At 41.7% G+C, this 24,274-nt stretch overlaps 1 long non-coding RNA gene across 1 annotated transcript; it reads right to left on the minus strand.

Moving 5' to 3' along the window:
• Positions 1 to 17,303: 17,303 nt before the first annotated feature.
• LOC120530598 lies at positions 17,304 to 22,727 on the minus strand. Its single transcript, XR_005634002.1, has 3 exons — positions 22,635 to 22,727; positions 18,027 to 18,253; positions 17,304 to 17,587 (listed from the first exon to the last, which is right to left on the minus strand). It is a non-coding gene; the product is annotated as an uncharacterized LOC120530598 (long non-coding RNA).
• Between the last annotated feature and the right edge of the window lie 1,547 nt (positions 22,728 to 24,274).

Below are 24,274 nucleotides of genomic sequence, written 5' to 3' on the forward strand. Positions count from 1 at the left end.
TTTATCTTTTATAATTGAAAGAGGAAGTGTGAGTGTGAGACACATGAGGAGAACTAAAGGCGTAGGAGGTCACCTTCGAAGTATAAAAGTGGACGGGAGGTGAACAAGGTGTCTCAAAATGACAAAAGCTTTACGGGAATGCACTCAACAGTGGGAATGCCAGTCAAGAGAGGAAAGAACCTGAAGGTACATATATGGCAAGAGATATCAAATTACTTTTACACGGCCAGTACAAGATAATCTCTCTATTATGAATAAAAAATCTTGGGTCGATATGTGATCTTCTCGGAAGACACTTTGACATCCCGCGAGAGACACTTTAATGTCATGTGAGACCAGGAAGTGAGACAAAAGAACAGTTGCTATACAGGCTTTTAAATGATCGATGCGCAGTGTGAGAAGCAGAACACGCAGCTCGCCAGCAGCAGCAAGCCAGCAGCTGATCTGTCTGCATCTCCTTAGCGTGCGTTCAGACCCCCCTCCCACAACACGAGAGGCAGAGATGCCAAGTGGCTAGAGCTTAGTGGGCCCCCCCATGTGGGCAAGCGAAGCAGGGAGAAGAGGGTTGGCAAGCGAAGCAAGCAGGGTGTGAAGCCCCCTAGTTCTTTTAAAATTTGTAAAATTATTTTCACTGGTTGGAACATCCAATAGTGTTACTGTCTTACTCAGTGGTGGTTAAGTAAATGCCTAAAGTGACAATGATTGGGAGTGCATGTGCAGCACAGTACGCCTCCATCTCCATCCAAATTAGACTCCTGTTTGTGGCTGCAGTTGATGGTCTTTTTCAGTATTTTGTTGTCCCACTACTGCTGCTGCTGTCTGTTAAGCAGAATGTAACCTAGAAAGGGACGGGGTGGCTGTCAAGAAATGACCTTCTCATGTACAGGTTAGTGAAATGGCCTCTAGCAAAATGCATACATGCACTCCCATTTTCTTTAAATGCACATAAGATGGGTTGAAATAAAAGTAATCAATGCAGACCTCAGTGTTAACGTGCACTGTGCAATACATATGTCTCTGTTATATGCCATTTCGTATGGGATTTGTAAAGGGAGTGTGATTCACCATCTTTTGGAATGACAAATGTAATGCAATATACTACTAAAAATGTGTATGATTTACAATCTTTTAGAAAAATAGATACATAGCAACCAGATGGACACACAGATTTTCACATAAGCACTTATCCTTTTATTAAGGTAGATGATATAAATGAAATAAATGAAAGATTTAATGAAAACTGCATTTACACCATGTTGAGTTGGTTAAGTCTTTAGTGTTTGATTGAGATGGTTAGGAGGACGGGCAATCACTAGGTGATGAAGCCGAGTTGCTGTATCCACTATAATATAATGACCAGTGAGCATCATCATAACTGATAATAAAAAGGTCAAAGTTATCTAAGAAAAAAGGAAGAACAAAAGAACAGGGCTAAAGATAAAGGTATGTCATGTCCTGGTGTCGTTACAAACATTTTTATTATGGGGTTTTGGTTTAGAAACTGTAATGCTAAATAAGGATAGGATCAGTAGCTAGCTAAAATAATAATATATATCATATTGCATACAATACAGATAAGCTTTTTCTCTTACAGCTGTCATGAAGTGGGGAGTTCCTTAGCACAAAGTCCCAAAAATTTTAAAAATTGTGTGGCAAGGACCATCAATCTTTGACTTGTAAACAAACAAAGGGAAAATGGAGAATCTTTACAAAATAAAACATTGCTCTGTAGCACAAAACACCTGGAAAGAGTTGCCTTAACACAATAGCTAAAAAATCCCAGAAAACACAAAACACAAGTCGAGGAGCAGAGGAGAAGGTTGAAAAATCCAGAGAATCAACAATAAACAAAACAATAATTACAAGAGAACTCACCAACACCATCAAGCACCTTCAATAATCTGCAAAGAACTGCTTGTTTCATATATGCCTTTATAGGGCTGGGGGCAGTCCCTTTGCAGTGATAGGCAGGTGGCCCCGCCTCTTGGGGAACCACCCACAGGTCACATGGCACATATCAGGACAAGCAGAGGAACAGTGAAAGTAAATAATGCACAAAAATGATAAATATATACAGTAGTAACACAAATAATACATATGTCTCAATATTGACATAAACAAATAAATCAAAAATAAACAAAAAAAGGCATAAAAAGGAATTTAAACACAAGCCACAAGCTGAAACATAACAAAAGCATTGTCAGTAGGCTGCAGTGAACAAGCTAAGCTATAAAGTTAGGGGACTTAGTGTTTTAAATACATTGGTTCAGTTTTCACTTGAATCCTTGAATCCTACAGACATTGAATTAATTTCTCTCTAATTCAACACCAGAGCTTTATGTTTTTATCTTCATTTGGACGTTTGCATAATTACATTTTTATAACCTAGTAGCAGGCAGAAGCAACCATTACCTTTTAATATTAATTCAGACTTCATAAATGTTTGTAAGCTCCCACTTCTGAACTTTGCAAGCGTTTTTTGCTCCGAAAAAATTTGTTACCAAAAACCTGGCCGTTAAAGGTATAGTGTGCCAACATTCATAAGTACAGTTTATATCAATAAGAGGCACAGGGTTTGAGGGGCAGGGTGTGATCTCGCTAAAGACACTAAATGACTTAGGACTGCCACTGAAGCATACAGCACCCTGGTTTGATTTCTTATTGAGTTTTGCTTTAGGTGTATTATACATATTCTCCCAGTTTTGGTGCCTCTACAAGGCATGATGCTAGACTATTGTTTCACTTACAACTGGCCATGCGTGAGTGAATATGGATGGTCTTGTGTATGACAGGGTCTTGCTTTCAGTCCTGTTGACAGGCTTCCATTCCCTGTCATGCATTCACACATACGTATACTTACAGATGTCCTTTCATTAGTTAAGAGGAAAGCGCCTTTCCGCCACTGCCTTTGCAGTGCTAAGGATGATCTTCTGTTCTGCGTGGAGCTGCATATTGTTGCTCCATGTTCAATAGAATCACTTTTCTTGCAGTGGAATAGGGTCACTATCTTTGCAAAGCGGTCTTTTGCCCAAGTCCGTAGTGTGGTGTTTTCTTAGGCTCTTTGTGATTTCCTCTCCAACTTCATCATGACATTCGTGATTCTTTCTTTTACAAGAGGTTAAGTTGTAAAGGTCTGCTGTGAAAGTAGCGCTGCTTGTTAGCCTTCTCCAAATTATGCTCAATCACCACCATGGAGCTTACGTATGAGAGATGGTTCTCAAAGCTAGCAGTTTCCCCCATCTCATTGCTCAAAAGTCAACAGAGAGTATCTTTTCTCACTCTGAAGATATTGTACGTGAATAGTCGTTTCAAAGAGAGTGGGCCAGCATCCTGCTCAAAAGATTGAATAAAGACATGCATGTACTTTGTATAAAGGGAAGGAGGCTGGATCAAGGTTATATCTAGGTGTAGGTTCAGTTCCTGCTTATGATTTTATCATGGTTAAAGTTATTTTGAAAAAAGAACGGTAATACGGTAACATGGTAATACTCAAACTATTCAGATGTGACGTTTGCACTGATTTATGTTTTGTGCATCTCACACTCTCATACGCCTTTATTGTGATTAAAAACTTTATGATGAATGATCTTTTAGGCCCCCTTTGAAAAGGAAGGAGTCCACACAGTCACTTCAGCTTCACTTAACACCTTTTGTCATTAGATGAAACTTAGAAAGCAAGCTGAACAAATGTTGGAAATTATTCAACCATTCCTAGGAGTATCCGGGGGGTTTGGGGTGGTTATTGGGGCGCTGCTGACTTTTGGCCTATCTGTAACTGTGTTCTTTTCTACAGAGAATGCCTTTTATGCCACTGAAAGGCTAAAAATGGGCCAATATCCAATTGTCCTAACCCCACAGCTAACTGATCTAAAGAGAGGAAACAGACAAATACATACTGTATATAGATATATATATATTGTATATACTCACAGATAAATTCTCCTGCGGATAAGTCAGGACTTGATCTTAATGTATAATTTCTGGTATTTTATAATGTCGGTTGTATAAGTTGAATGTTGAAAACTCACGCTATTGGTCCAAGAGATTATGATATGCTAACACCCACCTGAGAGAGTAACCACGGAGCACACGGCCATTTTTTTCTTTGTGGATGTGGCAGTACTACAGTGTGTGCTCCTGACCTCTCTCTCTCTCTCTATTGTACCTACGTGACCACACGGTAATACTCAAACTATTCAGATGCGACGTTTGCACTGATTTATGTTTTTTTGCATCTCACACTGTCATACGCCTTTATTGTAAGAGCATCCCTTATCTATGATGGAGCATTTGATCAGAAGAAAATATGAAACTGGTTTTAAATAAATGCTGCTGAAGTAGTGAAAGAAATTGGTAACTGGGCTGCTGCATCAAAATTCGATGCGTCTGAGAAACTGATGCAAGATTGGAGGAGGCAAGAAGATGTAAAAAAAAAAATGTGTCATCTTTTTGAATGGGCGTAGAAGTCGGGGTCTGATTTTAATGATCGGTTTTTCGAGTTTCAAGACCTGACTTATACGTGAGTATATACGATATATATATATTTATACATATATATATATATATATATATATATATCCATCCATCCATTATCCAACCCACTATATCCTAACTACAGGGTCACGGGGGTCTGCTGGAGCCAATCCCAGCCAATATAGGGTGCAAGGCAGGAACAAATCCCGGGCAGGGCGCCAGCCCACTGCTGGGCACACACACCCACACACCAAGCACACACTAAGGACAATTTAGAATCACCAATGCACCTAACCTGCATGTCTTTGGACTGGTGGAGGAAACCCATGCAGACAGGGGGACAACATGCAAACTCCACACAGGGAGGACCTGGAAAGTGAACCCAGGTCTCCTAACTGAGAGGCAGCAGCACCACCCACTGCACCTCCGTGCCTCCCATATATATATATATATATATATATATTTTTTTTTTTTTTCAAACCTGATAAATCCAGCTCTTTGTTGTGGCAGGCTTGATCCTCTAAGGTAACATCTGGCACAAAGCAGAAACCAGCCCTGGGCAGGATGTCAGTCACAGACCAAAGAGCAATACAAAAATAGCCTCAGTAAATAAATATAATCAGACTTCTCCCAAAGATAGAGAGACCAAAAATGGAAGTACTATTCACTACCAAAAACTGCCCTGTGGATTCACCATCTTCAAATGGAAGGGTGCTGGCTCAGTAGGATGAAGGCCGTGTGAAGGCCTGGTAGACATCAGTAAACTCACAAGCTCCAGTTTCTGGTACATTTGGAGTCTGAGTTTAAGAAATCTCCTCAGGAGGAGCTGGAGGTGTTTGCTAGAGATAAGGTAGCCTGGTCTGTCCAGTTTGGTGGGTTATGATTGAGACCCTCATCGAGGACAGATGAATCTTAACTAAATTATACACTAACATTATGTATGGTGCATCTGTATAATAATAGGATCGTGTATGTCATCATACAGTATAATGTATTGCGGTTTAGTTAACTTTACTACTATTGCACTATATGTCTAAATATGATGGCAGTGTACTTAATAAAAATAAATGTAAATGTAATGAATATATCCCTCAAAACTAGAGAACATGCACACTGTATATGATAGTTATCTTTAAATTTGCTTACAATATGTTCAGCCTAGCAGGTTTGAGACTTTTATAAAAATGTATTTAACATGACGCAAATTCCTTTCTCAAAATAACTTTGTTTTGTCCTATTCAGTCATCTATCTTGGCCCACAGTAGTGTCTTTCAGATAAATGGACCTAAAGAATAGTCGCAAAAACCTTTAATTTTAATGGTTTTAAATGCAGGAAGTTTTGACCTTGGGATGTCAATGAACAATAAGTTACAGAAGTTTCCTATGCAGCAAGAACAATCCTGAAAAACAAATAAGAGATCAACAGATCAAATCTCTTGAGATTTCCTGACTGTTTGGTGACAGAAGATGTTGTTTGCAAGGCAAAGAAAAACATAGTCAGCATCTTGCAAAATAATTAGTGAAAAGCATGCGGTGGAAACTGACGGCATACAAATTCTCATTTAATCACGCCTTTCTCTCTTAAGAAGTTGGTTTATGTTTTTTCCCTTTAATGTCATTTGTATTTAAAATACCTTTGTTACATGAAAGAATGAGAATGACCATGCTAAAAAAAGATTTTAAATACTGTAGTACAATCCAACATGACAGGTTTTATATGAGCGGGTACACTCAGCTGATTGTAAACTGAATGTATTTGCTACTTAGTTCAAGTCAAGTACGTGAATCATTTCCTTAGTCTACATTATATTGCTCTCTTATTTGGCAGATGATATGGAAATAATTAAAATTGGATTGTTTCACATTTTTTTATGTGAATGTTCTGAAGAGCTGTAACATTCCCCCATGCTGGTGTGGCTCTACTGCACTTGCAATATGTCTGTGTAAGAAAAGGAGCTTTAATGGACACTGCAGGTGTAGTTGTATGTTGTAGTTCATTTGTACTCACAGTAGGACTCAAAAAGCTCTTTAGTGGCATGAATGTTGTACGGAAACAGCGCTTGAAACTGCCTACCTGTTAAACTGAGACATCCATCCATCCATCCATTCTCTTCCGCTTATCCGAGGTCGGGTCGCGGGGGCAGCAGCTTAAGCAGAGAGGCCCAGACTTCCCTCTCCCCGGCCACTTCTTCCAGCTCTTCCGGGAGAATCCCAAGGCGTTCCCAGGCCAGCCGGGAGACATAGTCCCTCCAGCGTGTCCTGGGTCTTCCCCGGGGCCTCCTCCCGGTTGGACGTGCCCGGAACACCTCACCAGGGAGGCGTCCAGGAGGCATCCTGATCAGATGCCCGAGCCACCTCATCTGACTCCTTTCGATGCGGAGGAGCAGCGGCTCTACTCTGAGCCCCTCCCGGATGACTGAGCTTCTCACCCTATCTTTAAGGGAAAGCCCAGACACCCTGCGGAGGAAACTCATTTCAGCCGCTTGTATTCGCGATCTCGTTCTTTCGGTCACTACCCATAGCTCATGACCATAGGTGAGGGTAGGAAGGTAGATCGACTGGTAAATTGAGAGCTTTGCCTTACGGCTCAGCTCCTTTTTCACCACGACAGACCGATGCAGAGCCGCATCACTGCGGATGCCGCACCGATCCGCCTGTCGATCTCACGCTCCATTCTTCCCTCACTCGTGAACAAGACCCCGAGATACTTGAACTCCTCCACTTGGGGCAGGATCTCTCCCCCAACCCTGAGAGGGCACTCCACCCTTTTCCGGCTGAGGACCATGCTCTCGGATTTGGAGGTGCTGATTCTCATCCCAGCCGCTTCACACTCAGCTGCGAACCGATCCAGAGAGAGCTGAAGATCACGGCCTGATGAAGCAAACAGGACAACATCATCTGCAAAAAGCAGTGACCCAATCCTGAGTCCACCAAACCGGACCCCTTCAACACCCTGGCTGCGCCTAGAAATTCTGTCCATAAAAGTTATGAACAGAATCGGTGACAAAGGGCAGCCCTGGCTCGTCCAACTCTCACTGCCGCAATGCGGACCAAGCTCTGACACGGTTGTACAGAGACCGAACAGCTCTTATCAGGGGTCCGTACCCCATACTCCCGAGCACCCCCACAGGATTCCCGAGGGACACGGTCGAATGCCTTTTCCAAGTCCACAAAACACATGTAGACCGGTCGGGCAAACTCCCATGCACCCTCCAGGACTCTGCTAAGGGTGAAGAGCTCGTCCACTGTTCGCGACCAGGACTAAAACCACACTGTTCCTCCTGAATCCGAGGTTGACTATCCGACGGACCCTCCTCTCCAGAACCCCCGAATAGACTTTTCCAGGGAGGCTGAGGAGTGTGATCCCTCTATAGTTGGAACACACCCTCCGGTCCCCCTTTTTAAAGACGGGGACCACCACCCCGGTCTGCCAATCCAGAGGCACTGTCCCGATGTCCATGCGATGTTGCAGAGGCGTGTCAACCAAGACAGTCCTACAACATCCAGAGCCTTAAGGAACTCCGGTATCTCATCCACCCCGGGCCCTGCCACCAAGGAGTTTTTTGACCACCTCGGTGACTTCAGTCCCAGAGATGGGAGAGCCCACCTCAGAGTCCCCAGGCTCTGCTTCCTCATTGGAAGGCATGTTAGTGGGATTGAGGAGGTCTTCGAAGTACTCCTCCCACCGACCCACAACGTCCCGAGTTGAGGTCAGCAGCGCACCATCCCCACTATATACGGTGTTGACACTGCACTGCTTCCCCCTCCTGAGACGCCGGACGGTGGACCAGAATCTCCTCGAAGCCGTCCAAAGTCGTTCTCCATGGCCTCTCCAAACTCCTCCCATGCCCGAGTTTTTGCCTCAGCAACAACCGAAGCAGCGTTCCGCTTGGCCTGCCGGTACCTATCAGCTGCCTCCAGAGACCCACAGGACAAAAAAGTCCTATAGGACTCCTTCTTCAGCTTGACAGCATCCCTCACGCCGGTGTCCACCAACGGGTTCGGGGATTGCCGCCACGACAGGCACCGACCACCTTGCGGCCACAGCTCCGGTCAGCCGCCTCAACAATAGAGGCACGGAACATGGCCCATTGGACTCAATGTCCCCACCTCCCTCGGGGCGTGGTTGAAGTTCTGCCGGAGGTGGGAGTTGAAGCTACTTCTGACAGGGGACTCTGCCAGCCGTTCCCAGCAGACCCTCACAACACGTTTGGGCCTACCAGGTCTGACCGGCATCTTCCCCACCATCGAAGCCAACTCACCACCAGGTGGTGATCAGTTGACAGCTCCGCCCCTCTCTTCACCCGAGTGTCCAAGACATATGGCCGCAAGTCCGGCGACACACCACAAAGTCGATCATCGACCTGAGGCCTAGGGTGTCCTGGTGCCAAGTGCACATATGAACACCCTTATGCTTGAACATGGTGTTCGTTATGGACAATCCGTGACGAGCACAGAAGTCCAATAACAAAACACCGCTCGGGTTCAGATCGGGGGGGCCATTCCTCCCAATCACGCCCTTCCAGGTCTCACTGTCATTGCCCACGTGAGCATTGAAGTCTCCCAGCAAAACGAGGGAATCCCCAGAAGGTATGCCCTCTAGCAACCCCTCCAGAGACTCCAAAAAGGGTGGATACTCCAAACTGCTGTTCGGCGCATACGCACAAACAACAGTCAGGAACCTTCCCCACCCGGCGGAGGGAGGCCACCCTCGCCCACGTAAACCCCAATGCACAGGCTCCAGTGGGGGCAATAAGTATGCCCACACCTGCTCGGCGCCTCTCACCGGGGGCAACTCCAGAGTGGTAGAGAGTCCAGCCCCTCTCAAGGAGATTGGTTCCAGAGTCCAAGCTGCCGAGGTGAGTCCGACTATATCTAGCCGAACCTCTCACCTCGCGCACTAGCTCAGGCTCCTTCCCTTCAGAGAGGTGACATTCCACGTCCCAAGAGCCAGTTTCTGTAGCCGAGGATCAGACCGCCAAGGTCCCCGCCTTCGCCACCACCCAACTCACATTGCACCCAACCTCCTTGGCCCCTCCCATAGGTGGTGAGCCCATGGGGAACTGAGACATCCTGAGACATTTAAATTAGAGAGGACATCATATATAACATGTTAACTTCATATTTTACTTTTCTGATAACAGCTTACATAAAAGCTATGAGCCAGATATTTACTCAAGACTTTTAAAATGTTTAACTAATTTGTGACTTTACATACTTAATGGCATAATGATTTGTTGGGTCATTTTCTAAACTGCGTATTCCAGTCCAGGGTTGCATGGCGGTGTCCCAGCTAGCATAGGGCTGTGGTCAAAATAAGGTACTGCAGGTCCCAGAAGAAGTATTGGGGCACCATCTTGGGAGTCTCCTTTTAATTATAGTCACACAAATCAAACAATTGGGGCCTGTATGTGAGCCTTTGTAACAAACAAATTAGCAAATGGCTCTTAAGATATATGGAAGTCCAACCTTTGGCTCAGTCGAGTCAAAATTGGCTGCCTCTTTCTGGCAGTGGTGGGCTTTAAAGCTGGAAGACTGGAAGGAGCCGAGTTAATTGCCCTCGCTGAATGTCTTCTTGTGCTATCATGATTTTATTAGAAAAATACCATTTATCTGTGTACTGATTGGTGTAAATAAAAATATATTTAAATATGTTATGTAAATGAACCTAGACGATAAGACACTGCTCTGTTAGTTTTAGTCACTCTTTCAATAATAATAATAATAATATATTTAATTTATATAGCACCTTTTCCACACTCAAGGTGCTTCACAGAGTCACAGAAAGAACAGCAGGATACAAATATTTTCTGCATTGAACACTCAAACAGATACATACAGGATATACAAAGCATTAAACAGAATAAAAGACAATAAATCAAAATAAAATACTAAATCCAACACTGGAAGAAAAGCCTGAATAAATAACATAATTTGTGATATGTCACATTATTATTAATATTATAAATTATACTGAGCATCTGGACAGAGAGGAAGACTGAAAGAGGCGTCATAATGTCAGGTTAAGTTATATTAAATTCTGTAAGGCACAGGGAGCCACTGGAGGTGACGCAGGACAGGTGTGATGTGCTCGCTGTTGTTGGTTTGTGTTAGGACTCCTGCAGCAGAGTTTTTAATCAACTACGGATGTGATATAAGATTTGAAGAGTAAGCTGCCATTAGGGAATTAAAATAATTGATGCGGGATGTAATAAAAATATGGACAAGTTTCTTAGCATTAGAAGATGAGAGGAATGAGAGAACACGGGATATGTTACAGAAGTGAAAGTAAGAAAGTTTCTTAATGTGGTTTATGAGGGAGGAATAAGAAAGGGAGGAAGCAAAAATGACACCAAGATTCCTTGCAATAGAAGAAGGTTGATGAGATCACCATCAAGAGTGACTGAGAAGGAGCTCATTTTCTTAAATTGTGCTTTAGTGCCAATCTGCAAGAGTTCAGTTTTGTTTCAGTTTAATTTTTAAGAGTTCTACCCCATCCAGGTTTTAATTTCACTGAGGCAAGTTGTGAGCTGAGGAAGCTCTTATGAAGTTTCACTTTTAACATTGAAATAAAGGTGAGTATCATCTGCATAGAAATGATAACCCAGTCCAAAGCTACGAATAATATAGCCAAGGGGAAGCACATAAATACAGAAGAGCAGAGGGCCAAGGACAGAGCCCTGAGGGACTCCTTGTGTGACTGGCGCTGAGCTGGGCCTGATGTTGCCAAGACTAACAAACTCTTGCTCATCAGTCACTTGTTCTCCATTCTGGACATTAGAACGTCACGTTGGACAGTGTCAAATGCTGCATTGAGGTCTAACAGAAATAATATTCTGATTTGGCCAGGGTCTGCTGCCATAAGCAAATAATTCATTACATGAAGCAGGGCAGTTCAACAGTCAGGTAATACTCTGAAACCAGACTGAAAGAATTCAATCAGTTCCATCATGAAGAGGCTCCACCACTTGGTGTACACAAAGGACATCCATTTTGAATTTGTTTTGTAACAATGGCTCAAGACTCTTCTTTATTTACTGAGAGTTTTCTCTGAACTTTTAAGCTCAAGAACTTCTATGTTTTGTCTCCATTCTTACAACAGCATTGCACTTGTTATTCCTTATATTTAAGTCATATATATTCACACCTATTATATCCAGTAGAAATTAGGCTCCCTAAGGGGCGACCCTACAAAGACCAAAGGCAGAAGGTGGCATGGCTCTACCCAACTTTCAGTTTTATTACTGGGCAGCAAACATACAAGCTAGAAAAACCTGGACACAAATAGATGAACATACACAGGCTTGGTCAGCAATAGAAATAAAATCTTGCAGTACTTCTTTATATTCCCTGCTTTGTGTCCCAATGAATGCAAATTATCGGCAATATACTAATAACCCAATTGTGCTTCACTCACTCAGAATATGGAACCAATGTAGAAAGCATTTTAAGATGGAGAAGCTTTTACAGTATCTGTGGCACCTCTGCATGAGAACCACCTCTTTCAACCTTCGCAAACATATGCAGTTTTTAATATCTGGAAAACATCCATCCATTTTCCAACCCGCCGAATCCGAACACAGGGTCACGGGGGTCTGCTGGAGCCAATGCAGGAAACAATCTCACGCAGGGTGCCAACCCACCGCAGGACACACACAAACACACCCACACACCAAGCACACACCAGGGCCAATTTAGGATCACCAATCCACCTAACCTGCATGTCTTTGGACTGTGGGAGGAAACCAGAGCACCCGGAGGAAACCCACACAGACCCCTGCTTTACCCCAAACCCCAAAGCTTTAACACAAGAACATCTGTTTGGGGAAAATAAGTGAAAAAGACAAAAGCACTGAAATAGCGCCATGGAAATACATGGCATGAGGACAGCACATAATAGTCAAATGTTGGTGTTTTGTACAATTTACAAAATGGACATTTGATCTGCTTAGCCACGATACTGTACAGTAGCAAAAATTAGAAGGCTTGATTTAGTTGTATCTGTAACACTTCAAAATAGATCAAGAAAAAAAATAACAGTCAAAAATAAATTAAATAAAATCAAATAATGTTATAATGGCTGTTAATGTAAAAAATATAATACAAATTTGATTAGGTAATGACAGCAAAAAATAAATATCTGACATTTGTTTGCATGTCATTTTAAATCTCTTTACTAAGAAAGCAATGTTGTAGAACAAGCAGTTCACCCTCAAAGACACAGGAAGGAAGTAACATTCCTGAGGCACATCAACAGGTAATTTCCATCCCTCCATGCATTCAGTGATCTCCATTATGTGACCAGGGCAGCAAATGCAGAACACAAGCCTCAGCAGGAAGGCAGGCAGGCCGGCCATGACAAGGCATACGCAGACACACAGCCACTCGGGCACACCAGGCCAGCTTAGAGACGCCAATCACCCCCAACAGCACACAAAAAGACAATTTGTTACAGAAAATCAAAAAACTAAATAACTTACAGCAGGAAAGTCTCAGGCTGGTGTTCATTCAATAGATTTCTGTGTCTTTTATGGAAGGTCCTGGCTTCATTCTTCTAGGAAATGTTCTGCTCACTTTAAAAAGCTACGTTAAATAAATATTGTACACCAGTAATGGCGCACTGCACAATAACGTGCAGCAAATACAGTTGACTGATAGTTTTCATCCTCTTTCTCTGTATGTTTAGCACTCGTTTGCTCAGAGGTTGATGCGCTTGCTGCTACCTGAGCAGCTCTTCTTTTCCCCAACATTTGAGGCCTGCTTCTTCTCTTCTTTCGTCATCATCTTTTTGTGTTAAAACCGAGAGTTGATTCTACAATAAAATAAAAATAAATAGAGGAATAATATTGGAGGTCAATCATCACCCCAAAAACGGACAGTAGACGTCACGTAGTATATGTGTACCATATTTCAGGTCAATATTTCAAGCTACATATATATATATATTTTGCGAGCTACAGGCAACTTAAAATCCTGGACAGACAATCAGACAGCCACAGTAACGTATTATATATAAAGAAATATGAGGAGTCTGAATTTGAATCCTCAACCCATGTACTCATAAGATAATATATCCTTTCCTTATAATTGAAATGCACAATTTGTAGATGCAACAGAATTTCAATGCTTCCAGACACCGCTCTTCTGACATTTTCTAAGAAGAGACAGTGCGGCTTAATGGCGCAAGTGCAGAGCTGTTAGCCACTGGCCTGTTGTTTCAGCTCCAATCAGACTCTCACTGTGTGACTCCAAACACTCTGACTGAAGGAAAATGGGGATAATTGTGTCATTGGCATTTTCAAATTATGTTAGCGTCAACTAGCCAAAATGTAATATTTTTATGCAATTTAACCTTATTTATCAAAACACTCCAAATTAACTAAGACGTGTGTGTTATCCTATGGTTATCTTCTTGCAGTATGCCCCTTTACTAGCATGTGAAACCATAAATTTAACGTCATTACCAGCTGAGCTCCATGACACATCTGGAAAAGGAATTTAGAGCCACCAGAATTCAAACAAGTAGCTTGGGTTATCTGTTTTTAACATTATGGAGATTTAGCAGACACTACAACATAACGTGTCAAGGGGATCAGCGCCAGCAAACGTTGTCTGTTATGCTTATCATGGCAAAAGTCTGACTTTGAATTTAATGTTGAACAGGTGTGAAAATAACTGGGTCACAGGTTAAAATCTTGAGATGAAGGAGATGCTAAAGATATTTAAGCAAATTAATTACACCTACCGCATGGCAGCTCAATGACAGCTTTAGGTAGCTAAATAAAGTCCTTGAACAGGGAATGGAGAACATAAAGATGCATCAAACTTGCCTACTTATTTTTCAGAGACATTTGAGAATAATTGTATTAGCAAAATGGTTGCAGACTTCTCACTTTAAGTAGCCTATACCAGGGGTCCTCAGTCCCAGTCCTGGAGGGCCGCAGTGGCTGCAGGTTTTTGTTCTGACCTTGTTGCTTAATTAGAAAGCAATTCTTGCCAATAAAGCACTAACAAGCTATGAAATTAAATTAACTCCGCTATGTCAGGTCATTCTCATATCCTAGATTTTCTTTCCCTTTCTATCATGCAAATGATTTGAAGGCTAAAATGGACGAGTAATTCTCAGTCCTTCACTTTTTTCTCTTCATTTTTCTTCCAAGTATTTAATTAAACCCAATAGTGCAGATAAATACACACAGGCGTAAATGTAAATAAGCTAAATGGAGAAATGCTGCTCTCTCTTGTCATTTGCATGTTATTGATAATAAGGAGCAATTAAAATAGCTGTTTAAGACAAAATGAAGCAATAAGGGCTCAAAATCACTAAAGTGAAGCAGAAGTGTTACTTTAGCAATAAGTGCTTTTTATTAAGCAACTGGGTTGGAGCAAAAACCTGCAGCCACTGCGGCTCTCCAGGACCCTGATTGAGGACCCCTGGCCTATACTGTATACAAAAACCAGAAGACATTAATCGATTCCTAAGTATGTTGTATTAGATTTTATTTTTTAAATCTGATTTTAGTGTTCTTCATACATGACACAGGGAGACAGTGGTTAAGACACTGGACTGTATAACACACTGCTCTACAGTAAGGACTGTTTTTTCACTTTGTTGGATTAGCTAATAAGTACAATAACATAACATAACATTTTCAACCCCATTTAATTTAACTGAAGTGTACCCAGGAGGATAAAGTGTAAGGCAAGAACTAATTCTAGACTGGGTTATAACATCAAATAACAGAACAGAACAACAACAACAACATTTATTTACATAGCAAATTTGAATACAAATAATGTAGCTCAAAGTGCTTTACATAATGAAGAAAAAGAAAAAAGACAAAATAAATAAGGATTAAAATTAGGGAACACTAATTAACACAGAATAAAAGTCCGATGGCCAGGGAGGACAGAAAAAAAACTACAGACGGCTGGAGAAAAAAATAAAATCTGCAGGGGTTCCGAGGCCATGAGACCACCCAGCCCACCTCTAGACATTCTACCTCACATAAATGACCTCAATCAGTCCTCATGGTATTCAGGATTCTCATGTTAGAACTTGATGATGAAGGGTCATGTGGACTTCTGGCCTTTAATCCATCAATGTAGAGACATCACTGTGCTTTGATTAGGTGGTGGTGGTGCAGATCACCACCACAGGAAACCAGAAAAAGAAAAGAAGAGAAAGTAGGGGTGAGTACAGATTTTGAAGCCATCATGAATAATAATGATAATTAATTGAATATACAGAGCATCAATATTAAACTAAAATGAAGCTATGAGAAAGTCATATTAAAATAATGTGTTTTTAGCAGTTTTTTAAAGTGCTCCACTGTATCAGCCTGGTGAATTTCTATCAGTAAGCTATTCCAGATTTTAGGTGCATAACAGCAGAAGGCCACCTCACCAGTTCTTTTAAGTTTAGCTCTCGGAATAATAAGCAGACACTCATTTGAAGATCTAAGGTTACAATTTGGAGTGTAAGGTGACAGGCATTCTAAAATATAGGATGAAGTGAGATGATTTAAGGCTTTGTAAACCATAAGCAGTATTTTAAAGTCAATTCTAAATGACACAGGTAACCAATGTAGTAACATTTAGAGCTGGTGTGATGTGCTCGGATTTTCTTAGTAAAGATTCTAGCAGCTGCATTCTGCACTCGTTGCAATCGATTTATGTCTTGGGTCGTCCCGACAGGAGTGCATTACAGTAATCTAGTCGACTGAAAACAAAAGCGTGAACTAATTTCTCACGATCTTGCAGTGTTATAAGGGATCTAACTTTTGCAATATTTCTTAAGTGAAAAAATGCTGTCTTAGTAATCTGATTAATATGTGATTTAAAATTCAGGTCAGAGTCAATAGTTAACATAACATAACATTTTCAAACCCATTAAATTCAACCCTATGCCTAATCCTACCCCTAACCCAGGAGGATAAAGTACATGGCAAGAACTAATTCTAGACTGGGTCATCACAGTAACATAACATAACATAACATAACATAACATAACATAACATAACATAATAGAACATTTTCAAACCTCTTTATTAAGATTCAGAGTCCCATGAGAACAGATTTTACCTCAGCAGCATCAGATGAAGTAGCTGAACAAAAAGGCAAATTATAAGAATTATAGGAATAAGCTACAGTCTGCACACAAACAATAATCAGGATTCTTTCCCAGGACAATAGATCCATTAATCTGTTGCATTAACCACCATAAATAAATAAAGTGTTCATTGTGAAGGGGGCTAAAACCTATCCTAGCAGCCCTGTGTACAAGGCAGTAACTAGCCCATTACAAGGCTCATGAACCCGCATTCACAAGTTGCCAGTTTAGAGCTGCCACTTGAGTCTAACATATAAATCTTTGGGCATGTGGGAGGGCAAAAGGAGTACAAAGAGAACAACACAGCCTCAGAGAGAACATGCAAACTCTACATGGACAGCAACTGGACCCTTCAAGAATCAAATAGAAAAAAGCATAAAAGTAACCGATCCTTCAATAACAGTAAAATGTGTAATATTATATCTATATGTTAATGGATATTTTTTGGGACATTTTTGATATCAATTCAGCATTATTTCAGTTCCATATTAGATACCAATATCAAATTTTAGTACTCGTGTTTTATAAACCCGCCACAGACAACAGAAAAGCTTCATTATTTTTTACATTTGTTTATTTACAAAACTAAAACAGGAATATGTAAAATTAGATTTTTAGTTACATTTGAAACATTTCTTCTTTTGAGAAGTTTCTAATGTTGTTAAGTATAACATCAAAAAGGTCATCGCCATTGAGCTAAGCGCTATCTGGGTAGAGTGGTGGGGTTATAACACACGAGTCCTCAAATTTTAACTGACAAAAAGGGGAGACTGTCAAAGAGATGTTCATCCCTCTTATAAGCTTGTGCTGAACTGGTATTCTTACAGTCAAGTGTTTAAAGCAGGGGTCTCCATCTCCGATCCTGGAGGGCTGCAGTGGCTGCTGGTTTTCCTTTCTGCCACTTTCTTCATTAAGGACCAGTTTCTGCTGTTAATTGACTTCCATTCTCTTCATTTGAACTGCTGTGTTTTTAATGACTCCGTCCTCTGAATTTTTTTTTCCCTTTAATGACAGCAAAACAAAAATGTGATGTGAAGTGTGCCAACAGATGACCAGCTAACTCCAACCTATTTCTCTCCAACCAGTTCCTTAATTAGCAGACGATTCTTGTTAATTAATCCCGTTATTTACCTCCATGGCTTGCTGGTACTCTCATTCTGCCACAGCAGACATTTTCAAAACAGTTGATTTTCTTTTCTCTAAGAGAACCATCAAAATGTTTTATGGACCTGAGCAGATTAACATTACTGTGACCTTCATCTTTCTTTATTTTCAGATATTGAATGATGGACACTGGCTAGCTGATCATGTGTTGACTCACTTTGTGTCTCATTATTGTCTTAAGGAAAAAAGAAAATAATTAAGGTGTATATATTCTGATGAATCGTGCCCTACCGGGAGGCCTGGAGAAGCTGGGCACCAGGAGAAGGGTAATTCTTACCCTTGGATATGAAAGGGCAGCCCCCTGGGTTACATCGTGGGTGACAGGGGCTGCCAGGATAGCTCTGGTGCCTTGGCATGCAGCACTTCCACCACACACGGCAATGCTGCTGGAAGTTGATCACGGAGCACCTAAAGCTTTTCCGGGTGTAGTATAAAAGAGACCGCATCACTCGAGGAGCCGGAGTCGGGTGGCAGAGGACAGAGCTTGCAGGAGAGAAGTGGAGGCTGCATAGGAAAAGAGAAGGAAAAGAAAGGACTGTGAGTTTGGGCTGTTTGGCGCACTGTGCTGTGTGTAGTGAAGAAACAAAATAAAAACGTATGTATTTTGAGACATTCTGAGTTCATCTCTGTCTGTGTTCCAGGCATCTTTTACAACATCTTAAATAGCAGGTCAATTACAGCAGAAACTGGTCACTAATTAAGAAAATGGTTAGAATGAAAGCCTGCATCCATTGCAGCCCTCCAGGATTGGAGTTGAACACCCCTGGTTTAAAGCTTGGGACTGGAGTAGTGGGCTCTTTGAGCCATCTGTAAACTTGCTCTCTGCCCAGAGAGCCACTGTGGCTGCTGTGTTTGGCTCCAAGCAAATTCTTTATTAGGAACTAACATATTGTACACTTCCAGTTTGATTCTGCTACAAAAACCAGCATTTATTTATATTGCACATTTTTATACATTAAAGTAGCTCAAAGTGTTTAACAATTGTGAACCTTGACCCGGACACAGACAGACGGACATCGTTTGTTGCACCCAACACACGTTTATTTACACTATATTTACAAGTTATATTCAGTGCACGTCCCAGTGCCTCCAGCACCGATTCCCCAAAGTCCAGGCCTCCAGGCTTCTCTCCAGCTCCGTCCTTCTTCCACCCGACTTCCGCTACTGAATGAAAGGAGGCGGCCCCTTATATAGGATGGATTCCTCTGCAGACACGCCCCAGTGTGGCGGAAGTGCCGGCTGCGCACTCGGAAGCTCTTCGGGTGTGCCCTGTCTTCTTCCCCCCAGCACTTTCTGGTTTGATGGAAGTGCTGGGCTCCAGGTTTCTTCAGGCACCAGGGCGCCACCTGGCGGTGGCCACGGGGCCCCTACAGGGTTGGGCTTCCAAGCCCTCTACCCGTGGCCCCCAATACAACCAGGGCGGTCGCCTCCTCGCGGTCTGGAGGAGGTACAAGCACAATATATATATGACACAATATATAACTTCAATCTTCATTCATGCTAATGTCGTCTGTTCTGTGAGTAAATCAAGACTATTACTTTTTTCACTTGATATTATGTTTATGGATGATATTTTTTGCATATTTATTATTTACTAGCTGTGTTATGCAGCTTAACTGGGAAATTATGTAAAACAATGGGTGTCAGTTATCGTACCATGAGTTAATCGGGTGTATCATAATTAATATGCAACTATCTGAGTGCTTTTCTTTATACAATATTTGTATTACTATTTTCTTTTTTTTTTTTTACAAAACTTTAATATTGTAAGCAGGCAGTGTGTTCTGATGGTTAAATCTTTGGATTTATAACTTAAAACCCTGATGTTGTGAGCTCAGAGCCCACTACTGACACCATGTAACTACAGGCAGGTCACTTCACCTGCTCCAAATAGAAGACAAAGGAAATTGTGCTTTGGATGCTGCAAGTCACATTGGAAAAAGATGTCAGTCAAATAATAAGCAATAATAATGTCATTAGGTCCCTGGAGCTGTTTACTCTTGCTGTACACAATTGTCTTTGAGGAAAACACTCCTGCACAAGTTCGGTTCTTACTTCTTTCTGCTTTTCCTAGAGACTTTGCATTTGTTGATGGCCATTGTTAAGCACAATTTTATAGGAAAGTGTATTGTTTTGAGTTGAAACGGATTATCAGTAGGAAAATTGTGAGTATATGTATTACTATCATTATTAAATCCATCCATCCATTATCCAACCCACTATATCCTAACTACAGGGTTATGGGGGTCTGCTGGAGCCAATCCCAGCCAACACAGGGCGCAAAGCAGGAAACAAACCCTGAGCAGGGTGCCAGCCCACCGCAGGGCACACACACACCCACCAAACATACACTAGGGACAATTTAGAATCGCCAATCCACCTAACCTGCATGTCTTTGGACTGTGGGAGGAAACTGGAGTGCCCGGAGGAAACCCACACAGACAAGGGGAGAACATGCAAACTCCACACAGGGAGTACCCGGGAAGCGAACCCAAGTCTCCTAATTGCAAGGCAGCAGTGCTACCCACTGCGCCTCCGCGCCACCTCATTATTAGATGTTTATGATTTTTATTTGTTTGTTTTATTTTGTTCAGTTCTTACATTGTTTTTCTTCAGTTCCCATTTAAAGTCTGCAGATGTGAATTTACAGTACTGTATATGCAAAGCAGTGCTTGAAGCAGATACACATCCTGTAAGTGCGGGTGTCTGATGAGTTACACTGACGTTGTGAGATTTTTGAGCTCTTTTGATACGTTCCCCAACAGTGCTGCACTTTCGAGAGTTGTTTGTCTTTCACTGAGGCAACCGCACATTTGTGGTGCCACAGACGCAACTGCAGGTTCACAGCCTCCCCATGTAACACGTCCATCGCCCGATGGTTGATGCGGGGAACATTCTAACCCAGCCACTGACCTGGCCTCGTCACCGCTTGTTTGCTGTGTCTGTGTACATTGAAGTGGTACCTTGACAGTTCCTGTTTTGGTGCTGCATACCGAAATGTGGTTGACGTGTGTGTCGAAGGTTGGTTGTCCGTCACCGAGTCACCAAGGCAACTGCGGGATGGGAGTGCAGCATCATTGGGGAGGATCTCAAAAGAGCTCAAAAATCTCACATCGCATTAATGTGAAGAGCGAGGAGCACAGAGCATTTCTCCAATTCAAGTGCCACTATTTAACTTTGACGTGTCTTACTTGGAGTATACAGCACCACAATCTAAGGGGGGCAGGGTTAGGCGTCAGGGGCTCATTGGGAAACCCTCAGGAGGCACGAGGTCGATGGGGTGCAACGGATAACCAAAATGATAGTCTGGAAGTCAACAGCAAAAAGCAGAGCTTGCTAACCATTCAGCCAAACTAGTCGCTAAACTTTCTTTTTCCATTTTACAATGTGATCAGCTCCAGGACACCATCCCATCTTCAGTCATCCGTCCACCTTGTTGGTTACTGGTGCTATCGCGTAGCCCATCGATCACTTATACTGTGTCGTTCATTTGCAGAAAGCATGTTCTCAGTGCAGTGAAGATCATATAGATTTGCATGTGACATTAACAAATAACTGCAAATGGTGCATTTATCGACAATTTAAAAACCACACGTCAGCTAATTTTCCTTTTTCTATAACGTCACCAAATGTTAATCAAATTCATCAAGGCATTTTTGAGATTGTGCGTAATTTAGTTTTACTATTGTAGGTGTACATTTTACCCCTAAATATTGAAACTATTTGATATATGATATTTGATTTGATTTATGATATATTGAAATCTCTTTTCTCAGTGGATACCTAATGCCCTGGATGTACCATCCTACCAAATTTCATCTTTTTGTTGATCAGTGAGTGAGTGAGTGAACGAGTCAGTCAACTTTGCATTATAGGTATAGATTTTACACTGTGATCTGAGATTAGAACGTGGTCACCGTCCCTCTAGTGTGCCATAATAGACGACGAAAGTAGGTTGGCATGAGAAAGTGCATCTAGCCCTTAAAAAAAACAAAAAAAAAGATGTGAGATACAAAACAGAGGCAGAATACTGCCCGTAGTACCCCATGGGCTTCACTATATGGGCTAATGTATCAAACAAAAAAATGGAGAACCTGGCCAAACAACAAGTGCCGGAAACACAATTTATGATAGTCCTAGACCTGATGCATTGTGGAAAGGCAGGTTTAATGGCAAAGAAAATGAAGAAGAAGCAGTGGGAAGGCTTACAACTTGGAATACTGGGAGTATGGTGAGACACATTGGGCAAAGTGGTTGAAATAGCGAGCAGAAGGAGAGTAGATTTGTGCTTAGTGGAAATGGTAGGTAAAAGGTTTGGGTTTTTTTTCTGGTAGGAGTGCAACAAAGGCAATGCTGAGGTTGGTGTAATCACATCAGAAAAAATGAAAAAGTGTATTCACTTCTAGGATTTTACCAAATAGATCATTCCTGCTCACTTATTACACGTTACATATAATTTTCCTGTTATTCTAAAGAATATATGACATTGCACCGTGATTGTTCAGATCGGATCAATATAACTCTTCCAAAATTCTGGATGGGGGTGGAAGACATACCGTGAACTTTGGAGTCCTGTCCCCTGCAGCCCCCTGCTGTCCCCTAATCTAATCAGCAACGTAAACAAATTGTATAACAGCCGAGGAGGTCAATGAAGTGTACAGATGCCCAGAGTATCAAAAAGACTTTGACACATTATCCATTAAAAGAAAATCATCAATTCAGTTATATAGGGTAAGAGCATCAAGCAAAAACATCCATCAAGTGTGTTCCCTATATATTCATTAAAGGCCTACTATAATACTGAAATATGCAAAGAAATAAATGGTATTAAAATATTTTCATAAAAAATGATTCTGGTATTATTAAAAGAATGCATTCAATTTACCTACTGCTTGCCTTGCAGCAAGGGGACTGACGTTCACATCCCGGGTCCTCCCTGCGTGGAGTCTGCACGTTCTTCCCGTGTCTATGTAGGTTTCCTCTCACAGTCCAAAGACATGCAAGTTAGGTTAACTGACAATGGTAAACTGTCCCAAACATGTGTGCTTGCTGTGTTTTCACCCTGCTATGGGCTGGCACTCTGTTCTGACAGTGGTGGCCTTTGGCCCCTCTGTGACCCTGATCTGGACTGAGCGGGTAAGAAGATAACATGACATTTCAAATTTCCTTTGCATTAACACCTAGTGTACACACTTTCTATTCAAATTCTGTACTGTATTAGTACAGTGTCATTTCCAACATCTTATCTCACAGAATTGTTTACTACCTCAATGCAATTTAAAAGCAGCATAAATGACAGAATACAGTATCTGAAACTTATTTTATAAGGAACAAAAAAATGACACCAAGTCATTAAAATAATCCAATAAAGTGCACAAAGAAATACCATATTTTATTTTTACTGAGACAGACATTATCATCTACAGATTGTTAAAGAGTAACGTTTGACATTTTTGAGAGAGAGATCACAGCTAAGTATGTTTTAGATGGTAGCTGCTCATTGGCAGAGAAATGCCAGCCACGGGCTCTTGTCCCCATGCGGGGGATGCTCTCCTGTCAGAGCTAAACACGATCAGATAGAGTGGCAATGTTTGACGTTGGAGTGTACCTACCTTCTGCTTGGCCAGAGATGCCTTGACAACTTTTTACATTTTTTGCAAAGAGATCACAGCTACATTCTCTCCCCCAATAGAAAATCCAAAAATATTCTATATCAAGAGGCCTTCGGATACAACAGCTATCAATATAAACATTTCTCAATATAAATTATTACTTTTTAAAAAAATTTGTTTATTGATTTTTAAAGTTTCACTACTACGCGGGCAGAGCCTTGGGGGAATGCTAGTTTATAATAAAGATAATCCATGCAAGCATAGGGAGAATATGTGAACTCCACAAGGTTATTAGCATGACCCTCAACTGAGATGGACCAGGGCGAGAAAGCAGACGAGGTGACTTTAAAATCAGAATGGCAAAGTTTACTAAAAAAGAGAATTCAAGTGCAAGAAAAAAGTACAAAACAGTGCATACTCAAAGTCCATAGTCCAAACAAATAAACTCATTCTGGTTGAATAAGGCACTGCAGGTTCCCTCAGAAAATTTTGTGGTGTCAACCGTTTAATAAAGTGAAAATTAAACAAAAAAGGGCTTGTGACAAGAACGACTCTTAGATATCATAAAGGTTTGGGGCAGCCACCCATTGAATGTGCCTTGAATGCAAAAAGGTATTTTTAAAGGTTGTGAGTTGTTTACTCGACTGAGTCCAAAACGGAACTGCAATATTGATTCAAAATGGTGGCTTTAAAGGCCAGTGTAGGAAATGACATCATTGGGCCGGAAGTGGAAGTGACATCATCAGAGGTGGGGCTTGAAGTTACATCATCAACAGCGTGGGGAGCGGAAGTGATGTTATCAAAGGCACTGGAGCCCTGTGGTATTTCCCGAGATTGGTCTGCAAGGGATCGAGAAAGACAGTTAGTGCACCCCGCCGTCCCCTGGTCGGACATGGAATTGTCATTATTCAGG

The sequence above is a fragment of the Polypterus senegalus genome, chromosome 6 (assembly GCF_016835505.1).
Source record: "Polypterus senegalus isolate Bchr_013 chromosome 6, ASM1683550v1, whole genome shotgun sequence".
Lineage (NCBI taxonomy): Eukaryota > Metazoa > Chordata > Cladistia > Polypteriformes > Polypteridae > Polypterus > Polypterus senegalus.